Source organism: Adiantum capillus-veneris, chromosome 1 (genome assembly GCF_014529385.1).
Source record: "Adiantum capillus-veneris isolate H3 chromosome 1, ASM1452938v2, whole genome shotgun sequence".
Classification (NCBI taxonomy): domain Eukaryota; kingdom Viridiplantae; phylum Streptophyta; class Polypodiopsida; order Polypodiales; family Pteridaceae; genus Adiantum; species Adiantum capillus-veneris.
The window spans coordinates 50,880,541-50,887,236 of record NC_140931.1 but is presented as its reverse complement, the minus strand read 5'-3'; positions in this window follow the sequence as shown (position 1 = coordinate 50,887,236).

The following is a 6,696-nucleotide window of genomic DNA, read 5'->3' as shown; positions in this document are numbered from 1 at the left end:
TGGCTTCCTATGTCGTCAAAGCATTTTAAATAGCCACGTTGTGTTTGGAGCAAAGATGACATTGCTTGCTTGACCACGTTGATTAATGAGAATCCATTTGCAAGTGCTAAAGATATTTTTCAGCTCTTTCAAGCGTCCTATCCTTCTTCATTCTCAAGCAAGCAAATTTTAACTAAGGTTTATAAAATGTGGAAAGACCCGAGTTTACAACCAAGCAGTGACATGAGGGTGTCAAAATCACGAACAACTCTTTACGCAAGAAAAATTCTAGATGCTCCATGCTATCCATGTGCCTCTTGCAATGGTTTGTTTTTTCGTAAGAATTTGAGGCTACTATCAGACGGTGACTTGCTTCTCTTCAAGGAGTTGAGAGTCCTTGTCACTACTTCGCACATGGAATCTAATGCATGTGTTGCTTGCAAGCGGGCATTGAAATGTCAACAAATTCCACCTTTTTGCATGCAAGGGCTGCTAGTTTTCAATCGAAGTATGGAGAGTGTTTCGCAATTGAATGCTATAGAGCGCCGTCTTGTGTCTCTTAGAATTCCATTTGCTCAAATAAGAGAACTTATTTATGAGGGGAAATATGGGTTGCGAGGAAGCATTGTCAACGTTATGGCAGATTTGTCTAGGGTGCAAACTGTATTGCCTCGCTTCGTAGACGATCAAGCTACTCTCCTTGTGGAGATCAAGCGAAAATTAGAATATGATCATGCATACCTAAGTGGAGCTGTCCGGCCCGCATTTGTGCTACGAGAATTGCATCAACTTGTGCTTAAGCCATTGTATCTTGAAAATGGTGCCACTATCAATTCTTCTTGGTCATCTGCCTTCTCTTTAAGCTCCGACATTGCTATCTCTACTAACTTTGATAACTCTGTAGATGACCAAGAACCATCTGACACTCTTTTCCATGGCCTTTACACTTCTCAGCAAGTTGTAGATCACAATGCACAAGCCAAGAGTGTTGCACCTTGCGAGGGGTTTGCACCATTGAGCCTTTTTGACGATGAATATTGTGAAGAGTTATCTTTCCCAGCATTGTTCTTTGGCGAAAGAAGACAATATCATCTCTTGGCAAAAAAAAGGTATCAGAAAGTCACACAATGGGAGCTTAAGAATGTGGACAGAAGATTTGCACGAGATATCGAGAATATTTTTTTCAAGACAATTAAGATTATCATCAGCAAGGTCCTCGTCTCTATATGGGTGCGTTTACATAAAGGTAAGCTGCGAGGCAAGCAGCTGCAAGCTAAAGACGTTCAATCAACAACCAATGTCGAGCAACTACTTTCATCCCAAGTCGGATATAGTGACTTTGAGAATTTGTGGACTTCCACTGACTACAAAGCAAAACTTAAGCGCAATGTTTTCGCCATGATTCGACCATTAGGACAACCCACGTTCTTTATTACATTCTCATGCGCAGAGCAAAGGTGGAAGCCGTTGATGGATTGCTTGATTAAACTCAATCCACACATTGCTGAAGACAATCAATCCAATAGGTGTGCTTACATGAGAAAACAGCTAGTCCGATCAGATCCTACTACAACAACTCGATATTATGTCCACAGATTTAGAGAAACTAAGAAAGAACTAAAACGTGACAAAACCATTCTCGGTGAGCTGATGGATTATTTCTTTGTCACTGAGTTCCAACAAAGAGGAAGCCAACATGACCATGGGTTGCTTTGGATAGAAAACGCACCTGTATTTGGCATTGCTTCGAATGAAGAGGTGGTGGATTTTATTGATTCATATATAACGACGAACAAGGATGATCTTGAGAATCCTTGAGAGCTGTCCAGATTCACTCACATCGCAAGACATGCAAAAAGCACAAAAATTTGTGTCGATTTGGCTTCCCACGACCACCCTCAAGAAGGAAAATTATCTTATGCCCAAACAATGTGAACAACAAGACACAACACAACAAGACAATAAATTGTCGACAGGAAGAGACATATCGATCAGTAGCTCCTTGCTTTAGAACGTGAACCGACACTGTCGTTTGATGCTTGGTTAGAAACACTGAATATGGACGAAGAGGACTACCTCCAAGCACTTTGCATAAACATAACAGAGCCAACACTTCTTTTGAAAAGAGACCCCAAGGACATTTTCACAAATAACTTCAACAAGAAACTTTGTGCATTGTGGGATGCAAATATTGATATTCAATTTATTTTCAATGGACACGGTGCAGCTGCATATTGCACATCATACATGACAAAAAGTGACAGTTCCGTAAGCAAAGCAATCAAACACGTGGTTGAAGCTTGCAAGAAGAACAACTTACCAATGTTGGAACGCTTGAAAAATATTGGTGGCGCATTGATCAACGCACAAGAAATGACATCACAACAAGCAGCATACATTGCATTGTCGCTACCTTTGCAGAGTGCTAGCAAAGAATTTGTGTTTATAAATGCTGATTGGAGCGCCGAGAGGACATTGTTGTTGAAAAGAAGAGTCATGTTGGATTATTTGCAGCCTGAGGACACAAATATATTCTTTGATGACCTAGTCACAAAGTACGCACGCCATCCACCTGATCTACAGTGCTTATGCTTGGCTGAATACGCTAGCAACTACAAGCTCGTTCGTGGCTGTCCTCAAAAGAACAAAGAAACTCGCATTATTAGGTTTATCAATTTCAAATTGGAGAAGGACTCTGAGAGGCATTATCATGAGCTTTGTTTATTGTTTTTACCGTTCATTGGTGAAGAGTCAACCTTTGAATCGACACCTAGCTCTTGGAGAGAGAAATATATCACACACTCTAAAACAATAAATGAGAACCGTAAAAAATTCTCAAGCTTGGAGACCACAACTTCAACCATTGTGGAGTCCTCAATGAGCACTTCATCAAGTGCAGAAACAATGGAAATTCACAAATACAATCTAGATCTTGATCTTCAAGGACCTCCACTTGTAGCGAGGTCGCTCCCTCTTTCTAAGAATCTCACACTACCGAACGAGCAATACGATTCATTAGTTGAAAAATTAAACACTGATCAACGATCCCTTTATGATGACATTTTAACCAGGAAACGATTGAAGCCAATGAAGCCTATCATCTTTTCTTGACGGGAGGTGCAGGGACAGGGAAGACTTTCGTGCTGCAAACTATAGTCCAAGGGCTGATTCGACACTACAACTTGGCGATTCAACTTGACATTGAACTCCCCACAGCTTTACGACTGGCATATACTGGCAAAGCAGCACTCAATCTTGGGGGGACAACAATTCACTCTGCATTGCGTCTACCACTCGTGCTTCAAGCTAATGCCAACCTCTCTTCTAGCAGCCTTGCTGAACTTTCACAATTATACAAAAACCTCAAAATAGTTGTGTTTGATGAGGCCTCCTTGATAGGCAACAGACTTCTAAGAATCATAGATACAAGACTTCGCAACATCAAGCATAACCAAATTGAACCATTTGGTGGTTTGGAAGTAATTTTTTGTGGAGATCTCTGTCAAGCTAGCCTAGTTCGGGACCATTGGATCTTTTGCGAGCCAGAAGAACCAGTTGAATTGCTCACACCCTCTTTTTGGCACACACATATCAAATGCCACGAGTTAACACAAATAATGCGCCAATCAGACACAAATTTTATTTCTGCTCTCAACAGAATACGAAGGCTCAACAAACAGACGAAGATTTGCTCTATGTGAACTCTACTCTTAGAAACAAATTGTTTGACAAATTTATGACACCTCATCTATTCTACACAAACAAATTGAAGAACGAACATAATCGACTTGTTTTCAACGGCTTGGCTACCCAGACATACATAGTACATGCGAAAGACACTTTCCACAAAACATGCTCTAAAAATCTTGTCGTTCCAAATGATCCTCAGATGACTGCGGGTTTGACAACCACCTTGGAGCTAAAACGCGAAATGATAGTTGTGGTTTCTAGTGGCAACATCTATATAGACGACGGTCTAGTGAATGGTGCAGATGGTATTCTCAAACACGTAGAAAAAAGGAACAATTCGCATATTGCATGGATACATTTCTTTGACATTTCAACAGGGGCAAAACAACAAGCTGAAAATGCACGTCTCTACACTCAATCTATAGAACACCACTGGACACCCATCTTTGAAACAACAAAAGAATTCCAGGTTGGGAAGAACTTGCTGAAAAGCGTATCTAGGACACAGCTCCCCATTCAAGCAGCAAATGCACGAACTATTCATAGGTCACAAGGCTTGACAATGCAAGCGGTTTCATTTGATCCAACAGCAATCAATGCGCATGGCTTGGTTTACACAGCTCTTTCTTGAGTCAAGGATCATGTTAATCTTCACATCCTCAAACCAATACTTGCAAACCAAATCAAAGTTGATGCAATCGTGCTCACTGAGTTGGAGAGACTAAAAAACAACGCCAAATGGGAACACTTGATCTCCTTGCTTTCCCACTTCCAAGAGACACACTACATCATTCAATCCCTAAATGTTGTCTCCATCCAGAAGCATCTTCACCAAATTAAAAGTGATCCAAATTTAATGATGTCACACATTCTATGCCTCCAAGAAACAAGACAAAACACTTTCTTTAACCCACTTGCACCAGATTTCAACCACATTCATTATTACAACAAATTTGGTATGTCAATCTTTCACAAGGACCATGTCATTGTTCACTCCACAAAGAAACTATCAGCCCTTGGAATTGAAGTCATTGAAGCTTTCGTTTCTATACACGGAGAACTTTTGCTCCATGTAGTCTAAGTTTACAAATCACCAAAAATTCCATTGGATTCCTTGCTACTAATACTAAAGAGTGTGATCCATGCAGCTGCCGACATTGAAACAAGCATCATCATTGGCGACTTCAACATTGACAACAACCTCAAAAAATACTCACTATCAACACTTGGAAATGGAACTACACTCTCATGGATACAAACAAAAAATCCATGATGTGACCACAATGTACAACTTGAAGCTCGATCACATTTAGCTAAAAACTCCTATGCCATCCACAGTATTAGGGACGAGATTTTGCTTTTGGTCAGATCACTCTTCTATACATCTTTTGCTCCCAAAGTAAACCCCCTCTCCCGCCCCCCGCCCCCCCCCCCCCCCCTCTCTCTCTCTCCCTCTCCCCTCCCTCCCATTAAAAAAAAGCAAAAACACATGCAACTACAACATTCACTTCCTTTGCCAAGCTTTTTCCAGATGTATACACAAGCATGAATTCTACTTTGTATACAAGTTATTTTAACATTTGATATTCCTCTTTATCACTTGCGAATCTTTTCCTATTGTCTCGATTTCATATATGCATGCCTCGTGAATTTTTCACTCTTTTCAATAACTGTAGAGCTTGGGCTAAACACAATTGAGTATGAAATATGATTTTTTGAAACTCAGTGAGAAAGAAGAGCAACTCTACTTACATTTGAGACAGAGAGTGCCGATTTAGTACGAGAGTTTTTTGTTCATTTATCAAGGGCAGGCCTCGTGATTTTATCACTTGTTTAAATACAAAACATTTAATCTAAAGTGCAAAAGTGAAGGAGTAAGACTTGTAGACTGGGGCACTTATGGGACGGTGACAACAAGAGTTGGAAAACCATTGACCTTCTAGTTACCCAGTACCAACTAAATAGCTTGGAGGTCTTGTTGGTCCACAAAGTGAGGAAAGAGCTTGACAATATAGTGATGCCTATCTGTGATTCGGAGTTAAACGGGAATGCCTGGAAATGGCCCAGAAGCAGTCTCTTATGGAAACCCCATCCTAAAGACATCTATCAGACAATGATACATAAGAAGAATTGGTCTAGCCCCCTTAACAAGATATGGAAAAAACAATGGCCGGAGGAAAGGTGGGAGCAAGTAATGGAGAACATCTGGAAGCCAAAGGTTCCGCAGCACATGAAGGTTTTTTTGTGGAAGGTAATCTGGGGTGCTCTACCGACGGGGGTGAAGATTTAGGAAAGAGGGATTGGGTCAAATCGATGCTTGGGATGCAGGTTGGCTAGTGAAGATCTGGCTCACCTCTTCATGGATTACCCAACTATCAAAGGCCTCACAGGGAAAATATGTAAGTGGGTCCAAAGAACATGAAAATTAGTTTTTACAAGACTGATCTCTTCCTTGGAGGGAAGAATTCGGGTGATCCTGACATCCTCATCAGCATTCAAATCGTCAGGTACGTCTTCTTACATAATGTATGGTAGACAAGGAACCGCCGTGTGTTTGAAGGAGGTCTTGAGGTGGCAAGCTTCGTAGAAATTATACAAGAAAGCAAAGTGCTAATATGGACACTCGGATGCAAGAAACACTCGGAGGATTGGTCTAGAACTACTTGGGCTTTGTTGATAGTAGAGGGCACGCCTAGGACGGGGGAAAATCTTGGCTATCGGTAATTAAAAGATCTCAAAAGAACATGATAAGGGACCCTTTGTATCAAGGATAAGTGGGCGAGTTGGGTGGGATGGCTGCCCTGATAGCTGTTGTAATTATGGTCCCTGGATGATGTCATGGCTCAACATGAGCATGACAAGACCTTGTAATTATTTGGGTTGATAAATATAATTTACTCACAATTGTGAGTTCTGCTATTAAAAAAAAAAGGGGGGGACTTGTGGAATGACCTCCTTTTGACAATGAAAAAAAAGATTTACTTTCTTTCTTTTGCCAAAAGACTTTTCACTCTACATAAAATATGT